A 6,600-nucleotide genomic window follows, 5' to 3' on the forward strand; every position below is an offset into this window, starting at 1 on the left:
ATGATCACAGAGTCAGTAAAGAGCTCATTTTGAACAAATAATTGTGTATGTACACATGGAAATACGTATAATGTTCATGATATATTCATGAGTATAATATATTGTGAAATAGAACATATAGCAAAACCCCAATTAGAGTATGCATAGGCAAAAGAAAAGAGGCTGAAACATCCCACAACAGTTTTTATGAATGATTTTCTTTCACTATCATTTAGGTAGTGTCAATAATGTTAAAGTTTATGATATTAGATGCAATATTATCACCTCGCAATGCTCCACCACTATATCTATTTCTCTTCCAGTCTGGTGTTTTTCGTGTCTCCTCCCCTTACTCTTATAATAGGTTTTATTTTCCCATGCCCAAACTTTGTCATTGTCCAGGATTGTCTATTCTTCTGTTACGATTTTCTGTTTTCCACACAGGAGTGTGGTCATTGGGTGCTTGTCCATGTCCCTCTGATTTACTTCACATAACATGGTACCAATTAATTCCATGCACATTGCAGCAAATCACAAGATAACACAAAATGCTAACTGGTTAGTGCTGGTTATGGGATTAGAGGTAACTAACTTCCCTTCTTAATGCTTTTCTAATTTTAAAATAATAAATGGTATTTGGTCTGGAGCGATAGCACAGCAGGCAGGGCGCTTGCCTTGCATGCAGCCAACATGGCCGACCCAAGTTCGATTCCTTCGCCCCTCTCTGAGAGCCCGGCAAGCTACCGAGAGTATCTCGCCCACACAACAAAGCCTGACAAGCTCCTCGTGACGTATTCGATATGCCAAACACAGTAACAAGTCTCACAGTGTTACTGGGCCCGCTCAAGGAAATTGATAAACAACCGGAGAACAGTGACAGAGACAGTGAAATGGTACTTATTAACCAGAAAATCATGAAGGGAAATTTTAAAGAAAGGTAATGATAGCACAGCGGGTAGGGCGTTCGCCTTACAAGCGGCCAACATGGCCGACCCGAGTTCGATTCCTCCGCCCCTCTCGGAGAGCCCGGCAAGCTACCGAGAGTATTCGATATGCCAGACACAGTAACAACAAAGTCTCCAATGGAGACGTTACTGGGCCCGCTCGAGCAAATCGACGATCAACGGGAGGGCCTTTACCTTTACCTTTAATATTAAAATTTGATACTTTTATTTAAAAAATGGGGGAGCACACCCAACGATGCTTAGGCTTATTCTTGACTCTGCCTCAGAAATTACTCCTGGTGGGACTTGGGGGACCATATGGGATGCTGGATATAAAACCTGGATTGGCCATGTGTAAGGCAAACACCTTACTTGCTGTACTATCTGTCCTACTGCCCACCCCCCATTGATACTTTCAAATCTGAAATCCTGTTATTTATGAATAATTGGAAGTTAAGTTCCAAATCTAGCAAATGTACAAAGATCATCCCAAATTAATTTTTCTCAGAGTAGAAATATATTTCGTCTTTGGGAAACCTTGATTGCAAACATGGATGTGCTTTGAATGCAAGAAGGCAGATCACAGCTAAAGTTATTTTCTCTGCCTAACTGGAATGATGTTGTGATTTAGCATGTAGGATTCCCCTGAAAATGGATTTTTGAAGGCAGATAAACTCCATGCCTGAATAAAATGGGCTTCTGACATATATCAAAATGTGCTGTTATTGACCTGTTTGTATGCAGCATGTGCTATTTCATATGGTAACATCATATCCTCAGTAATGCAAACACTTTAGGCAGTGATAAATTATTAATAACGATTTTGGAGAAGGCTGGAACAGTGAAGTTTGTAGAATCTGGCAGGAAGCATATAGAGAGACAGTTTCAACTATATATCTGAGCCACAACCTATATATCTGAGGTCATAGTCCTGTAACAAATATATGAAAACAGGATCAATCCAAATTCACCACATTCCTGTGTGGAATAGTAGAGTATGTCAATGGAGAGTTAATAGATCATTTTTTGGCAATGATTGCATGATAATATAAAATAAAATAATTTGAAAACATGCTCTTCTATACTGTAGATTGTCACACATTTTGGAGAAGACTGTTCACATAAAACTGTTCACATAATAACTCAGTAGTATCTGTGTATGAAGTATTTGTTTTTTTTTATTTTTTATTTTTATTTTTTTTTAATAGGGAGACACCATGAGGTACAGTTGTAGACTTACACATTTTTGTGCTTGGGTTTCAATTATACAATGATCAAACACCCATCCCTCCACCAGTGCGCATTTCCCACCACCACGGATCCCAGCATCTCCTCCCCCCCCCAAGCCCCTATCCCACCCTGCCTCTGTGGCAGGGCATTTCCCTCTCTCTCCTTTTGAGTGCCATGGTTGGCAAAAGAGGCATTGAGTGGCAATCATGCTTGGTCGACAGTCTACCCTCAGCATGCTCTCCCATCGTGGGCGGATCCTCCCAACACCCTTTATTTGGTGTTCCCTTCTCTTTCTGAGCTCCCTTTTCCCCTAACATGTGTGGTTGTCCTCCGCGTCATTGAGTAAAATTCCTGGTACTAATCTCTGCCATACTTGGGTGTTACTTTCCTATTTTGTTACTTTATGTTCCCCAGATGAATGCAATCTTTCTATGTCTATCCCTTTCTTTCTGAGTCATTTCGCTTAACATGATACTTTCCATGTAGTACCACTTGTATGTAAACTTCATGACTTCGTCTTTTCTAACAGCTACATAGTACTCCATTGTGTAAATGTGCCAGAGTTTCTTCAACCAGTCATCTGTTCTCGGGCACTCAGGTTTTTTCCAGATTCTGGCTATTGTAAAGAGTGCTGCAATAAACAGACAATTGCAGATGTCACTTCGGCTATACTTTTTTGCCTCTCTGGGATATATTCCCAGGAGTGGTATTGCTGGGTCAAATGGGAGCTCAATTTCTAGTTTTTTGAGAATCATCCATACTGTTTTCCAGAAGGGCTGAACCAGTCGGCATTCCCACCAACAGTGAAGGAGTGTCCCTTTCTCACCACATCCGCGCCAGCACCAGTTGCTTTTGTTCTTGTGGATATGGGCCAGTCTCTGCCGTGTGAGGTGATATCTCATTGTGGTTTTGATCTGCATCTCCCTGATGATTAATGATGTGGAACATTTTCTCATGTGTCTTTTAGCCATTCGGATTTCTTCTTTGTCAAAGTTTCTATTCATTTCATCTCCCCATTTTTTGATGGGGTTGAATGTTTTCTTTTTGTGGAGTTGAACCAGTATTTTGTATATCCTTGAAATTAACCCCTTATCAGACGTGTAGTTGGCGAATATCCTTTCCCATTCTGTTGACCGTCTTTGTATTTTGGTCACTGTTTCTTTTGAGGTGCAGAAGCTTCTTAGTTTAAGATAGTCCCATTTATCTATCTCTGTTTTCACTGTATGAAGTGTTTGAATGTGAAAACTCTTGTAAAATATTCCTACAAATACCAAATACAATTTTCAATGGTCTAGATATTTAACTAAGAATTTAGTCTTAAAGAAATGGTTACAGATGTCAGCAAAAGATTTTTCCACAAAGACTTTAGTAATGAAAATAATTGGAACTATAAAAATTTGATAGCAATCCAAATAATCAATAAAGATACTTAAAATGATAATACAATATAAGACATTGCTCATTTTAAAACTATATTGAAGGCTAGTTAGTAATAGAAAATGCTATGCAATATTACATTTAAAATATATACAAAGAGCACTTGAATTTTAACCCTTATTTTAAAAAAGAGATGCATATTGGTTATAAAGAATAATAAAAGGATCTAAAACACCAGCTATAGTTATCTATGAATTTTGGGATTTTTAGTAATTTTAATTTTTGTTATAGTATTATATTACTCACATTATCTATAATGAACATAGTTTATTTTTATTAGTAAATGATGAACTAAGAAACAGATAATACAATAACAATTTCATCTGAATTTCCCTTTAACCCTGTGTCAGTGCATTCAGAATTGACCATTTGAGTCATCAGATAAGAAGCAGGTGCCCAAATGTGAAAGTAATTGGATTTCACACAACATTTTCCATGGAGCAATTGAATCATGACTGCTTTAAAACATGCCTGTGGAAAATTTCTTCTAAAGAGTTTCTTCAACCTGTTTATTAGTACAGACTAGTCTTTCAACAACTATGTTGAAAGTTAACCTTATAATCTATATTGTGCTGTTTCTTTTTTTGAAAAAGAAACATAAAGTGGCCTCTAACTTCAAGCATACTCAAGATCTCTTGGATAATAGAAATGAGGGGCTAAGTAATGAACTTTATCATACAAAAGATAATACAGCTGATGAAACAAAAATTGTTATAGTTCTGTGCTAAAAATTGTAGGATCTAATCATACTGAGTTTCTGCAAGGAAAATTGTGTAATTCTTGTGTAATTCTGGAAGTTTGCTAAAATATGTCTTGTGAATTCTCAAAGGGGTGTGTGTGTGTGTGTGTGTGTGTGTGTGTCTGTGTCTGTGTGTGTGTGAGTGTGTGTATTTCTCCCTGCTATTTCATCTGTAGGAAACATTCTCTCAGGAGTACAGATAGAGATATAGGTTAGGTGACTTTCACCCAATGTACTTGTAACTAGATTTAGCTAGAAGAGTAGATGAAATGTGTTTATGTCAATACCTCCCAACAGGCATTAAACCAGGAGTCTGGAAACTCGAACTTGTTGACCGAGTTCTTCAAGAGATTGGGTTGTTTGGGACTAGTACTTAACTTCTCTAGAATGGGTTTCTTATCTATTGCCCAAGAGGGTTACATGATTGACAGGGGCCTTCCAAATATAATACTTTCAGTTTTGAAGTTAAAAAAAGGTTTGAATAGCCACTGTACAGAGTAAAGAAGTAGACCCTACTTATTAGACCTCTATTACATTTATTATCTCTTTTTTCTTCTTGTCATCAGTGCAAAACATAAATCAAGAGTGGTCTTTAGTACATTTTCCTACTCAACCATATCAATTTGAAATCTTAATCCCATTCCAACTACTCTGAAAACATTCTAATTGCCAAATTCTGTGGCATTGCTTCTTGATAATACACCAGTACACTTAATCACTAGAGATTATGTCCTCCTCAAAATGAAAAGAACAAGGGATTTGGAAAATCAGAGAACTCAGACTCTGATTTTGTCATGTGCTTTTTGTGTTATCTTGAAAAACTTATATTTTCGCTTTTACTTAAGTTTCTATACATGAAAAATAAGAATAATTCACTACATTAATCTAGTGAGTTTTATTTGGTTGAATACAAACACAGCTGAAGTGTCTAGCATTTGGTTTATATGCAAAAAGGTCAGCCTTCTTATTCTTGATTTCTCAGCTGCATGTGTTTTCTTATACCTCTGCTTCATAACTATCCCTCTGATTGATTAATCTACCTTGTCTTTTAGCCTAAATCTGGTTGTTCCATGGGTACTGCTGGTGATCTTGTACTTAAAAAAGTATTAGGTTTATGTTCACTCTTCTGGGCTCCTGTCTTTTTCTGTATCTCAAAAGACCAAGGCTAAATATTCCTCTACAAAGTGGAATCTCTATCTGGTTGTCAAATTCCACTTTAAAATCAGTATATCATAAACTAAATATTCCATAATTTTTCTTATGTTTTTTTTCCTTTCACTATATCAACTTCATACTATGTTTTCAAGTTCTTAATTTGTCTTCAAGCTGAGTCTGTAACACTTATTATATATTTATATTGTCTTTTGGAAAAGTACTCTGGTTATCAATTTTTTGGTGGAAGTTGAATGATGAAATTACAAACTGAACAGTGATAAATTAATGTGTGGTAAGTAGGAATATAGGTAGATAATTTGTTTGCTTTGTTCTTCCCTTATCAAATAATTCATATTCATATCCTATCTGGAGGGATAGCACAGTGGTAGGGCGTTTTCCTTATGTGCAGCCAGCCCGGCCAAGCCGAGCCAGGTTCAATTCCTCTGCTCCTCTCAGAGAGCCCAGCAAGCTACCGAGAGTGTCCCATCCGCATGACAAAGCCTGGCAAGCTATCCGTGATGTATTTGATATGCCAAACTCAGTAACAACAAATCTCACAATGGATACATTACTGGGCCCGCTTGAGCAAATTGATGAGCAATGGGAGGACAGTGCTACAGTGCTACAGTGCTACATATACTATCAATAGATCAATAGGATACATATATCTTATTGTCTTATTGAAACTGTATCATCTACTATTTATTCATGAATTATCTGAAATACCATACTAATTTTACAATTTAAATAGATTTTTTTTTTGCTTTGGAGTCACACCCAGCGGTATTCAGGGCGTATTGCTGACTTACACCCAGGGATTCCTACTAGTGGTGCTCAGGAACCATATGGAGTACTGGGGATTTAGGTCAGTTCACTCTGTGCATGGCAAACTTCCTAAACATTGTACTATCACCCAGGCCCCTTAAATAGTATTTTAAATAATTTTTCTTTCCATGAAATGAATTCCAAACTCATTGACCAAGTGGATTTTAGTAAAAGGCAGTAAGGGAAGGGAAATATTATTTATTGAGCATCTATCATACAAGAGTTTCATACAGAATAGGGGTTTGATCCAGCATTCGAACTCCAGATGCCTCACTCCCAAACCATAGATAT

Source organism: Sorex fumeus, unplaced genomic scaffold (assembly GCF_029834395.1).
Source record: "Sorex fumeus unplaced genomic scaffold, SorFum_2.1 ptg000086l, whole genome shotgun sequence".
In the NCBI taxonomy this organism is placed as follows: Eukaryota; Metazoa; Chordata; class Mammalia; order Eulipotyphla; family Soricidae; genus Sorex; species Sorex fumeus.